The sequence below is a fragment of the Notamacropus eugenii genome, chromosome 3 (assembly GCF_028372415.1).
Source record: "Notamacropus eugenii isolate mMacEug1 chromosome 3, mMacEug1.pri_v2, whole genome shotgun sequence".
NCBI classification, from domain to species: Eukaryota; Metazoa; Chordata; class Mammalia; order Diprotodontia; family Macropodidae; genus Notamacropus; species Notamacropus eugenii.
In genome coordinates, this window is record NC_092874.1 from 429,889,887 (window position 1) to 429,903,364 (window position 13,478).

Here is a 13,478-nt window from a genome sequence, read left to right on the forward strand (position 1 = left end):
AGCCTTCAAATACTTAAAAGCCTATCATGTGGAAGACAGAATATATTTAATCTAGGTAGCCCCACAGGGTAGCATTGGGAAGATTTTTGGCTCCATCTAAGCTAATTTCTCACAATTAAGATTTATTCAACATTGGGATGGATTGTCTTGGCCAATAGGGAATGTTCCATCATTGAACGTATTCACACAGAGAATGGAAGACCATCTCTCTCTCAGGCATGTCTTAAAGATTGTTTACATGAGGTGGGAGGAGGAACAAGATGAGATCCAAGGTCCCTTTCAAAAGAGATTTTATTAATTGAAAATTCCATGATTCTATGATCTTTGTATTGGTCCTAGGTTGTCCTTTCTCACTTGGGATACACAGAAAATTTCTGCCCACCAAGGAAGAAAGAGGAAGAGAAGGAAGAGGAGGAGGAAGCCTAAAGTCTTGAATATTAAACAATATGGAGTGTTTTTGTTTGTGTGTTTGTTTCTCTCTCCAAAAAGTTGACTTTGTTCTACTCAGTCCCACTTCAGGTCTTCTGGCTCTCTGTTTTCTGTTCTAACCCTTAAATCATATGGATGTCTTAAAGGGGACAGAAGGCCAACTTGTGTGCTGTCTGCCCCACCTCATCTCAGCCCAAGAAGGATAATATCTTCCCCCCTCTTCTGTCCAGGCCATGGGTGTTGGGGGAGGAAGGGAAATCCAACTAAGCCAGGGGTGTTATTGCAAAGGGAAGCCTGTGAAGGCTGGTGCCGGTGCTCTTTGCTAAGTGGTCTCCTAATCTCCCAAACATGCTGCACTTACTACTGCCTCCATATCTCAGCAAGGTTATGTCCCCTACCTGGAAGTTCCAGTCATCTCCCCTCCATAAACCCTCCTCTGACTGCTAAAGCCTTCATTTAATTCCCTGAACCACTTCCCACAACACTTTCTGTCTGTACCGTAGTAGTTGTTTGTAAGTGTCTTGATTACAGGCTGTCATATACCAATGTATAAGTCTCTAACAACTGCAAGGCCTGTGTTTTTTGCTCTTGACTCCCCTCTGATACCACACAGAGGAGCTGAGCACACAGAAGATAGTAAGTACTTTAACCACCGATTGAATAAAATATGACCTTAGTTGGCAGAGCCAGAAGGGCTTGTTTAAAGCCCCAAATCCATTTTTCTAAAGCTGGCAACTGCCTTAGAGATCCTAATCAATGAATCCATTAAGTTAAGATGTGATTGTTAAAGTCTAAAGTATGGAATTTTATGAAGTCCCTCCTCGATAACAGGGGTTGTCTTACAAAAATTTGCATTTATACCGCAGCCCAGGGTCTGGCACATAGTAGTCACTTAATACGAGTTTATTGATTGCTTAGTTTCTCATTGACAGAAGCACAGAGTTAGAGGAGGTCAGAGAGTCAGAAGGGATCTTAGAAAATAATATCAGAACATGGAATGTTAGGATTGGAAAGGACCTTAGACAGGCTATCTGAGCTGTAAGGGGCCTTTGAACACGGAACTTGAGAACTACCTGGGAACATGTTACATCAGAGCTGAAAGGGTCTCAGAGATAACTTAATTCAACCCACTTGTTTATAGGTGAGTATACTTTAGGCAGAAGAAAGGAAGTGACTTTTTCAAGATTAGACATCAAATTACTTGGCAGAAGTTGGTCTCCTAATTTAGTTTTGTGTACCCTACCTACCTATTAATTTTTCTTCTTAATATATTGATAGGATAAAAATGATAGGGAGAAGGGAGAGAGGGAAGGACAGAATTTGGAATGCAAAATTTGAAAGAAACCCCAAATTGTTTTTATGTGTAATTGGGGAAAGAATATTATTAACAAAATAAAACTGATAGTGAATCTTTTTTTTTAGAATTTCTATTCTCAATGAGATTTCTTCACTAAGCATCACCATGGCTTTCTTTCTATCAGATCAGATAGGCCTGACTCTCCACCACCTTTCTGTCAGATTTTCCACTGTCATTCACTTTTCCTGAAACTCTTCTCTGGGTTTCCTTAGTTTCCCTCTTATCTCTCTGACAACTCCTTTCTTTTGTCACTTTTATTGCCCCCCTCCTCCTCCTGGGTTCCACCTCACCTCAGGACCTGTGAAGCTCTGGTTCAGTATATCAAAGTGTTCATTAGTTGAGTAAGGGTGGGAGACAGAGCAGAGTCTGGGATCTTTACTGCCTTTCCTTGGCCCAGTCTAGGCTCCCTGGATGTCTTTGAGCCGTCCTATATCCCAGGGAGAAAAATAAACAAATGGACAATTATGGGGCATCGTTGGATCCCCACTGGTGGCTTCTTGGTGAGCGAGGGAAAGGGAACTTAACGGTTCTTTTATAGAATCTTTCCCATTCCAATACTAATCAGGATTTACATATGACCTACTCCCTCTACTGGAGGGAGGGAAGCTGGACTAGAAAGAAAAAAAGAAAAGAGGAGAGAAAGATTGGAACCTTCATTTTCTTGGGTGTGACATCTTGTATTTATGTCATGTTGCATATTTTACAAAGTTCTTTACCATTCAAGCATCTCATTTCATAGGTTCATAGATCTTAGAGATGGAAAGAGGATCATAGGGATTGCTTAGTTTGACATCTTGATTTATTTTTTAGCTTAGGAAACTGAGGCCCAGAGAGGTAAGTGACTCACCAAGTATCTCATGGGTATCAAATGCAGAACCAGGATTTGAACCCAGGTTCTACCACTCTGAAATGCAGCAATTTCTCCTCAAACCCTCCCTGCAAGGTAGGTCAGGTTGGACAGCATGGTAAGATGGAAAGAATATCGAAGGTGGAACCTGAGGAACTAGGTTCCACCTCTGATGAATACTCCCAGTGTGCCTATGTATGGACAAGGCATCGAACTGTCCTGAGCCTCTGAGACCCCCTCTGGCTTCAAAGATCTTAGTTTTACAGATGTGGACTCAGAGGGTAGAAAATTTTCAGTTACTTGTCTAAGGCCATACAGATGATAATTAGCTAGTTCTAGGTTAGTTCTCCAAGTTTTCAGCCATGGATCTTCCTGGGCAGGATTTGGGGGTTGGGTGATCTTTGGACTTTGTCCTTTTAATCACTCAATTCAAATTATGCTCCCAGTTTGTGGGTAATGGATGTTCATTACCTTTTTCCATTTGAAAAGGGGGTTCCCTACCTTTTTAATGAATTTAAGGAAAGCTTGAGTGTGTGTGTGTTTTTCATTTTATTGTCCTAGGGGACACAGTTCCCAAGATAGACGATATCAGAGCTGCAGAAGGAGAGAGAGGGGAGAGAGAGAGAGAGAGAGAGAGAGAGAGAGAGAGAGAGAGAGAGAGAGAGAGAGAGAGAGAGAGAGAGAGAGAGAGAGAACAATGAGATAGATAGAGAATGAGAGGTAGAATGATGCAAAAAGAGAAAAGACAAAGAACGGAGGAGAGAGTTAGGGAGACAGAGACAGAATGAGGGAGACAATAAGAGAGTTAGAATGAGAGATGGAAAGGACAATGAATAAGGGAGAGGCAGAGAATGAAAGATGGATCGACACAGAAAGATTATTGACACAGAGAGTCATTGGAGCTAGCGCTTGTTGGGCCCACAGCTGTCTCTGACCCTTCTTGCCCGCTGCTTCCCCGGGTAGGGCTGGGCTGGGCTAGGCTAGGCTAGGCTGCCCCCCGGGGGGGAGTCCTGATCGCAGTCCCTTCCTGGAGCTCAGAGCAAAAGCTACCTCCTAGTCAGCTCCCTTCGTCTGCCAGCTTTTCTCTCTGTGGTGCCGGTGGTGGTGGTGGTGATGTGTGTGTGTGTGTGTGTGTGTGTGTGTGTGTGTGTGTGTGTGGGTGTGTGTGTGCGCGTGTGTGTGGACAAACAGCTAGCGATCGCGGTGTGTGTGCGTGCGTGCGTGCGTGTGTGTGTGTGTGTGTGTGTCTGCGCCTATGTGTGTGCTTGTGTGCGCGAGTGTGTGCCTGGGAGGGTTGCCCGAACCCTGGCCCCTCCCTCTCTCCCTCTCCCCCCACCCCCCCAGCACATTCCCCGCCCCTTCCCCAAAGAAGAGGCCGAGCTGGTATTTTTCCACCCAGCAGGATGGGTGATGCTAAATGCTCCCTCATTAGACAACAGACACGAGAGGTCAGGAAGAAACCGCTTATAAATTACCGTTTCCTCCCTCGCAGCCCGGCTAGTTGGACTGCGACGCGGAGCAGGACGCACGCTCCAGGCTCCTGGCGCTCTCAGACGCCGGTTCCTTGACAAAAGCAGCGGCAGCAGCAGCGGCGACGGCGGCAGCGGCAGCACCGGTGGCAGCACCAGCTACGGCTACAGCGGCGGCTACAGCGGCAGGTAGCATTGTCGCGGCTGCTGGAACCGGGGCGCAGGGAAGAAGAGCCGAGGGAAGGTAGGCACCGAGCACTATGGGCAGAGAGAGGGGCCGTGGGGAGCTAGCGTGCGAGTGGGGCGATCCCGGTAGCTAGTCCAGGACAGACGGCTCTTATTTCCCGGGCAGCTCGGAAGAAAAATCAGCCGAATCAGACAATAGCTGTGTGCGCCCTGGCGTGCGCGGAAGCGTGCTTTGTGACCCTGACCGAGGTGCCGAGCTGCCCACCCGGCTCGGCCCAGCATCTCTCCATGGCCACGGGAAGGCCACGCTGCAGCCCGATCGGGCTCCTTCCTCCCTCTCAGCTCGCCCTCCAGTTCTAACTGCGGCTGGCGGGGCTCGCTTTGCGCCCTGGGCGCCGGTACTCGCCTCCGCTGCCCCCCGCCCCCTCCAGCCCACCTTCCTCTCTCGCTCGGGTCCGCCGCAGTCCCTTTTCATCGCTCTTCCCTTCACATCATCTTTGATGGAGGATAACCCCCTTCTCCCTGGCACCCGGTGCCTAGGTGGGTCCTGATCCCCCTCCCCCCCTGCCCAGGCTCAGCTGTATTTAGGTTTGGGGGTGGAAGCGGTGGCGAGAGGCGGGGAGGACAGGGAGGGAGGGGAGCTGGGAGTGGTGTGTGTTTTTGTTTGCCTGACAAATTGCAATTTTAAAAAATGTCTTTTGATGCTGGGGGGGGGGGGGCGCGGGAGGGGAATGGCGTGGAGAAGGCGGAGAGGTACGTGTGAGTGAGTGGAGAGGCAGACCTCTAGCTCTGGTACACAGAGACCCCCCCTGTTCCCCAATACGGCTCTTCGGTTCTCCCTTTTTTGACTAGGATACCCGCAGTCTTCTTAGGGGGGCTTAGCGGAGGTTCTGGCCGCCTGCATCTCTGCTGGCGGGGAGGGGGAGATAGGTGGTGCTGGAGGGAAGCATCTCGGAGCATCGACTCCGGAGCCTCGGAAGCACTGGCTGCTTTTACGGGCGAGCCTCGTTTAGCGTTCGCACTTTCCTCTCCCCACCCCCTTACCCCGACACATGGGTGCATGCATACATGTTGGAGATGATGACCAGAATCGAGGTCTGTGACCCCGATCGAGGATCTAACAGAGCGCTGGTTCGAGTGCCAGGAGAGGGAGGTGGGAAGGACTTGTCTTTCTGTGTGTAGCAGATGAATCACCCTGGTCAAGAGCTCTCTCTCTGCCTCTCTCCACTCACCTATAATCGTTTCCTCTTTTGGGGAAGGTAAAAAGAGGCTGTCTCTCCTTGGAGACGACACCCCTTTCCTCTTCCCTGTTTCTTTCTCCTCCTCCTTCTTCCCCCCCCCCCCCCCCTCCCCTGCTTCTCAAGGTGAAATGGTAGTCCGTGTTTAAGCCTGGATGTCTCTTTTCCCAAATAACAGCCTAGGACACAAGAATTAAGGTCACACTTCAGTCCATAAATGTAGAAAGAGGGCTTGGACAACCCCATACAAATATTGGAGAGATTTCAGTTGTCAGAGAGAGGGAGGAGGGCCTCGTTGGCCTTTTATCTCAGCTGCCCGGGAGAAAGGCATTAATGAAATGGGCAGAAGAGGAGGAGGGAGGAGGGAGGTGACACCCGGGTTTAAGCGCTATTTTGGTAGTACCAGTAGAGTCCCTTTGGCAAGGTGGACATCTCCAAATGCTTCACAAGCATCATGGGAAAAGGATCAGGAAATAAACGATGCCAGCCTTGCAGGCCCTGTGCCCATCTGCCCACTCTAGAAGAGATTTCTGCTAGTTTAGGGTTTGTATGAATGTGTGCCCCCATACCCATCAACTTATTAAACCTCCCAAGACAATGGGGATGTCAGAGTTTCCAGGCATACACCGGGGTTGTGATCTGTTGTCAGATTAGTATTTCTAGATTTGGAATTCATTAAACTGGACAAATTTTGGCAATATGTGTGTGCAAATTAAACTCTGGGAGAAGGATTCTCCCAAAGGATGGTGACTAGGAAGGTGATCTTTTAGAGAAACTCTGGGGAGGAGGAGTTTATTTTTGTGAGAGGAACATGGCTAGCTCCTAGCAACCAGTGCCTTCCTTTGGCATTAAGAGAAGTGAGGGAGGAGGTTGGTGGGTGATGGTGGGAATGAAGGAATTATATTAGAGTCTATTGAGATAGGAGAGTGAATTAGACAGACCTGGGAAGTACGGCAGGACCTTGGAAGGATCTGAGAGTTTGTGCTTTCTCTGATAATAGCTGCCGACAGTAACTGAAAATTGAACCTTGCTATAGGATAGCTAATACACAGAAAAGCCAATGTTATGGAGAGGCTGGTCATTGCCACTCTTTCATGCTTCCAGAAGTTTATCCATAGAGGCAAAAATCTCTAGTTTTAAGACCAACTGGAAGGAGGAGGAGTTATAGAAAGGAAAGAACTATTAACATTTTGAAAAGAATAACAAGGGACTTTCTGAAAGGTGATTTTATTAAATATTAGAATTTTTGCTTCAAAAGCTATGCTATTTTCCAGTACGTCCTAAGGAGTCTAACAGGATAGGGTCTAGAGATTTGGGGTGGGGGAGCCTGGTGGTGGTGGTTCTATTTTATGGGAGGTTAGAGTAGTAAAGGTCCTCTGGTTCGGTGCTCTTAATTTACAGATGAAGAAACTGAGGCCTAGAAAGGGAAATAATTTCCCCAGAGTCGTGTAACTTATTAGTGGCAGTCAGATTTCCGTACTCTTAGGTCAGTACTTCCTCATACCACATCACATGGCCACATTGGCCTGTATTTGGGAGACAGTTGTTCAGTCATATCTGACTCTTGGTGACCCCTTTGAGAGTTTTCTTGGCAAAGATACTGGTATGGTTTGCCATTTCCTTTTCCAGCTCATTTTACAGATGAGGAAACTGAGGCAAAGGAAGTGACTTGTGCAGGGTCACACAGTATCTGAAGTCAGTTTTCTACTCATGAAGATGAGTCTTCCTGACTCCAGGTCTGGCACTCTTTCCACTTTGCCATCTAACTGTGGTATTAATTAGTCTCATTTTTACTGATGAGTTCAGAGAATAGAATTGATTTGTCCATGGTCACCCAGTTAGTAAACAGAAGAGGCCAAACTTAAGTCCAGACCTTCTGATACCATTTCTTTTAGTCGAACTGTGCTAGCTAAATCTGGCAGTCAGGTTGTAATAGCTAATTGGGGTTTCCTTTTAAGAATTAAGAAAAAAATCACATAAATGCAAAATAGGGAAAATCGTTAGGAGCATAGAACGTTAGAGCTGGTAGGAACCTCAGAGAACATCTAGTCAGAATTAGAATCCAAAGGGACTTCTGAGTCTATCTACTCCAACCCCTTATTTTACAGATGAGTACGCTTAGGCAGGTGGAGATCAATGACTTGCCCATAGTCACACAGGTAATTAATGCCAAGAAACAGGATTCAAACCAATGTCCTGTCCTCCAACTTAAGAGCTATGGATCTTTCCATGCTACAGAGTCGTCTCCTCCCCACCCAACCGCCTCCCCCGCTTTTTTTACAGCTTAAATTAAACCTCTTATAGGCTCTTGTAGAGAAGTGGAGAAAGAGTCCCTTGGGCAAGGTCAGACAGGTAGTCAGTGGAAAGCTACAACTTGAGATTTTCCTCATTTCCAGACAGAGTTCCTTCGTTGGCAGTCATGGTCAACTCTCAAGCTTCATTCTTCTTCATTCTTCTCTGCTCCAGGTGACCTGGCAATTTCAGTTGGCCCAAATCTTGTGTAAAAGGAGGGGTCAAAGGTTGAGAGGCTTCTGGAAGGCCTCATTGCTTCTTCCACAAATTGTACTGTTTCTCAACTGCCATTTAAAAACTGATGCCACAGTTGGGGGCGGAGGCAGGGGGAGGGGCCGGGAAGGTGTGCAGGCGAGAGTTCCTCAGGTGAGCCCATCACTAGAGGAAAAAAAGGAGTCTCAAACAAGCAGAAAGTATCTCTTGGCTGGAGGCTTTCTGGGGGTGCTCTGGCTAGCCTCTGAAATTGCCAATGCTGGCAAAGCTCAAGTTTCTGTCACTTCCCTCCGAAGACGGTCAACAGTGAAAACAACTCTTTCCGGCAACAGCTGACTCAGCGATGTTTGTCAACTCTTCTTTGCAAAAGCCTTTATGTGTGTCTATTCAGGACTCAGGGAAGGTTCCAGGTGTGGATTTCCAGATTAATGAGAAAAATGGCCAGGCTGGCACATGTCCTTAGTGGGAGCTGGCATTGCCTTCCCTTTGTCCTTTGTAGCCGTCACTCCATATGATAATGAGCCCCTATTAGACCTCTCCCGAAGTTTTTTCTACCCAAGGGCAGGCTCCAAACATGCATTTTAAGAGTTATAGAGTTAATTAACTTCCCTACTTCCCTTTGATTTCAGCCAGGAATTACAAGGCTAAAGTACCTAAAGTGAATTATGGCCACCCGGAAGTAGGACCTATATTTTCCCCAGCCTATCTGTTGTTGTGGCTGCTGTTTGGAAGCTTGATTGCTGGTCTGTACCACGCTGGTATATGTCTGTACGTTGGCTGGGGAAGAGGAAAGGTTAGAGCCTTGGGAATAAGTTGGCATGGGTACTTGAACTCCTTCCCTCCCCCCACCCCTGCACCCCACACATACCATAGCTACCTTGGTGACTTCATGCAAGTCACTTCCCCTCTCTTAAATCTCATTTCCTCCAAATGAGGGAGGCTAGATTAGAAAATCCCAAAGGTCCCTTCTAGCTCCAACATTCAATGCTTCTGTTTCCATTTAGTGCTACTGTTTAGTTTAAGAAAACCCCATATACTTGTAAATTTCTTAAGAAACAGTAGTCACATTTCAGTTCCCTGGCTTGCTCAGGGAATGGGTGTTTTGGCTCATCCAATATTCTGGTTAATAGATGTTATAGTCTCCACCTGCCTTCAACAATCATTAATTAAATCCTTTCTTGTTAGAAGCACTGAGGGGTATGATGACGACAACATTTAAAGGTCTTTGCCCTCTAGGAGCACCCACATTCTACTTCATGGTCACAACAATGGTATAAGGGAAACACAAGGAAAATATGTTGAGCGAGTGATCACCACTGGCTTGGGGAGGGGGAGAGGGAGGAATGAGGAAAGGGTTTCCATAGATGACTTGTAAGATAAACCTCAAAGGAAGCTAGGAATTCTTAGTGGTGAGCTGGTAGTGCATTCCAGAATTGCAAGATGATTTGGCCTATATATATATATAAAGGCAAGGGAACAGGAAATGGAATTTCAAGTTCATTGAAGAGCAAGACTATTGGTTTGGCTGAAATGGACAGTGAATGAAGGGGAGTAAGGCATAACAGGAAAGACTTTAAATGCCGAGCTAAGGAGCATGTATTCTATCTTAGAAGCAATAGAGAACCTTCCAATATCCATTACATTTAGTAGGCTTTTTGCCAATATGAATTTTCTGATGGTAAGGAATGCATTTCAGTCTGAAGACTTCCTGCATCAATTATGTAGCTTCCAAGTTTTCCAAGAATTAGAATAAGTGACACTATTATGGATTAAATTCAATATCTTCTGTTGATGATTTAGAAGGCCTTGATTCTTTGGGGTCATCTTTTTTTTTTCTGTCAGTGATCATTGGATTGATTGTCCACTGAAGACTTACCTCAATGGCTCTTCGTTGAATAGAAGTGACCATGAGCTGTTAAAGGCTATACCTATGGGACTCAAGCTCTAGCAGGACTTTGCAAGCTGGAAAGACTTGGAATATAGGCTTGATAATGGACTTGGGGGTCTATTTGCCTAGAATCAGCCCAGGTGCAGCAAAGTTAAATTCTATACCTCCTTCTCTCTCCTTCCTCCCTTCTCCCGGTAATACAAGACCTTTAAAGTACACTCCATCCCTCATTAGTACAAATAATGAATCTGGTCCTGGGTTTATGTGTTTGAATTCTCACTATGTGAAGCTGGGATTATGCGTTTTTAGCCCAATGGCAATATGCAATGTAAATCTGAATAACTTGTGACCACTTCACAAAATTCATTATTTACAGTCATTTGAAGCTAGCTAGACCAGATAGCTAGATGGGAGGAAAGTCATCTCACAGAAGTTTGATTGACAGGATCACAGATCTGGAGTTGGAGAGCTTCTTAGAGGCCATTGAGTCCAATCTCTCATTTTAAGAGGAGAAAACTGGGAAATAAAGTGCAATATTGTGTGTATACGTATATACATATGCATGTATATAGAGAATATAATATAGTATATCATATATAGTATAATGTAATATGATTATAATATAATATAAAGTGTAATAAATACAGTATAGTAACTTGGCATGGTGGATAGAGCCCTGGATTGGAATCAGGAAGACTATCTTTTGTGAGTTCAAATCTAGCCTCAGATGCTTACTAGCTGTGTGACCCTAGGCAAGTCCCATGACCCTGTTTGCTTCAGTTTTTTCCATCTGTAAAATGAGCTGGAGAAGGAAATGGCAAACCACTCCAGGTTTCTTTGCCAAGAAAACCCCAAATGGGGTCACGGAATAACAGATGTGACAACTTGCTCCAGATCATAAAAGTAGTAATTAAATTGAATAAACATATATTAAATATCTACCATGTGCAAGCTATTGTGCTTGGAACGAGGAAAAAATACAAAGATAAAAATAAAAGAGAAGATTCTTGCCTTGCCCTCAATGAACTTACATTCATTTGCCTTTGGGAAGATAAAATGATCTAGACACCAACTTTGACTTAATTTTGAGTCATCAAAAAGTACAAAAAGTACATGAGAAGAAATGGCCCATTGTGAGCTGCCAATCTGACCAGTTGTTTCAGTCAGCAAACATTTATGGAGTATTCACCATGAAACATTGTATGGTGGAAAGATCACTAAATTTGTGGGTCCATGTGCTGAGTTCAGTGACCCTGCCACTTCCTAACTGTGTCACCTTGTGCAAGTCACTTAATTCTCTTTGCCTTGGTTTCTGCCTGTAGTATAAGGGAGTTAGTCTCAATGACCTCCAAGATTCCTTCGAGAAGCAAAGGGGTCAAACTCTCAGCCAGAGGGTGAAGCAGATTAAAGTGTCATTGGAAAATGTTTAATAGCAAAATAAATACAAGATACAATATAATGTATATAATGTTAATTTATGGTTCTCTAAGTCAGTAAGTGGCCAGGAGGGGTTTTATTAATGTTTGACCCCAATGATCTGAGGCACAGTGCTACTAACAGCTGTTTTCCTCACTCTCTTATTCATTCCATCTTCTCCCTGAAAGGTTCAAGAATTTGCAGGTATGCTGCAGAATGACCAAGCTTAGGAGGCCCTAGTCTAAATGACTAAAATAACCTAGCTGAGATGACCAAATCGGATTGGTCTCTCTTAATCCGTTGGCTGATCAGGATTGACCTGTAAATGTTAGATTGTTCAAACCATTGCATCACCCCAAGGTTATGCTGAACAGGGGTAAAGACTAGAACTCCAGAGGCTGAACTCCTCAGCAAAGCTGAGCTCTAGGGTCCCTGTGGGGAGAAGTTTGACTCTCAATACAGACAGTGCCTTGATACCACTTTGACTCAGTCCATCATTGTGGGTATGGACTATTTTAAATTGGTAACATTCATGTCCATTTTTAACTGGAACACAAGAGGCATTGTAGTCTAGTGGGTAGAGAACTAGCCTTGAGGACAGGAAAACTTGGAGTAAAACCTGCTTCTGATTCCTGTTGGCTTGTGTAATCATAGGAAGCTCTACAAGACTACTATGTGACCAAGAAGTTGCTGACTTGCATTACTATAAGGAATTGATACCTGTACTGAGGGACAGCTTGGTGGCACATAGAGAAATGGTGGGCCTAGAGTCGGGAATATCAGCCTCAGATATTTACTAGCTATGTGACCTTGGACAAGTCGTTTGACCTCAGTTTGACTTAATCCACTGGAGAAGGAAATAGAGAATCAGTCTTGTAACTTTACTAAGAGTTGGTATTCTGCTGTCATCGTCGGGCTCCCTCTTCCCATCCAGTATCACTGACAATACTGTAGTGGAACCCTTTTGTAAATAATCATGAATGAGAATAAGCCATGAAAAAATGGGAGAATAGTTTACATTGGCAATCTAATATAATAGAGCTGAATTCTAATCTCAGCTCTCTTAGTAACTGGGTGACTTTGAGCAAATTATTACCCCACTTCTTATCTGAAAAAATGAGAGGGTTGGGCTGGCTGACCTCTGAGAGACCTTTGCAACTTCTAAAAAAGTATATGATTTATTGGTCTTTTTAGATTTGACTGACTTCTTTAGGGGACTAACAAGGCAGACATGAATGGGAGCTATTATTAAAAATAAATACATTAATAAACAGAAGGTTCTTTTCTCAGTTCCCCAAATCCAGGACACATTTAACCTGCCTTCTGGTCTCACTTTAAACAAACAAACAGAAATGTTGGGAGCTTAAAAATGAATACAAGATCTTAAGATGTTTGCCTCTTGAACCCTGGTCAATGTCTGAAATGAAAAATGAGGCCTCTTTTGGGGACTTCCTAGGAGTCCAAGGTTCAGTACTACTTGGAGGAAAGAGAGACTCTACGAAAGTACCAGGAGCCATGCTGAGAAGTCTGCCTTCCCTATCTTGTCATGAGGACCCCCATGACTGCTGCAGGTCCAGACTTCTGCCAGAGAGACCCTGTCTTGGTAATGACAGACCCCAATCACAACAGAAATCTTACTCGTTTCTTACAGGGCTCCTAGTAAATCTCTCATAACCTGTGGCCCCAGCTTGAGTCAAGTTCTAGAAAAAATAAATCCATAGACAACAATTCTCTAAGGAGAGCCTGACATGAGAAAATAATTCTAATTCTTAAATTCCTCACCTAATAACTGCAGTAATTCCCTTTCCCATCCTGCCAATTCTTGATGGGAGACATCTCTTGTTCGGAGTCTCCTATCTCAGATCAGACCTAATGCAACTATTGGCTAGGTGATGTTTCAGCATTCTATGAAAATGACCGGAGGAGGCTACTTTTGACTAGATCAGGGGTGGGGAACCTTTGGCCTCAAGGTCACATGTGGCCCTATAGGTCCTCAAATACAGTCCTTTGATTGAATCCAAACTTTACAGAATGAATCCCCTTAATAAAAGGATTTTCTCTGTAAAACTTGAACTCAGTCGAAAGGTAGCACCCAAGGACCTACAAGGCCACAGTTTCCCCACCCTGGACCAGGTGATATTTC

At 44.9% G+C, this 13,478-nt stretch overlaps 1 protein-coding gene across 2 annotated transcripts in view; it reads left to right on the forward strand.

Moving 5' to 3' along the window:
* Window positions 1–4,227: 4,227 nt before the first annotated feature.
* The window catches only part of SLC6A6 (solute carrier family 6 member 6), a 137,937-nt gene continuing 128,686 nt past the window's right edge, over window positions 4,228–13,478 (forward strand). For both annotated transcript variants that reach the window (XM_072598376.1, XM_072598377.1), the window contains exon 1: window positions 4,228–4,346. The gene's annotated coding sequence lies outside the window, so the exon portion shown is untranslated. The remainder of the gene's footprint in view (window positions 4,347–13,478) is intronic.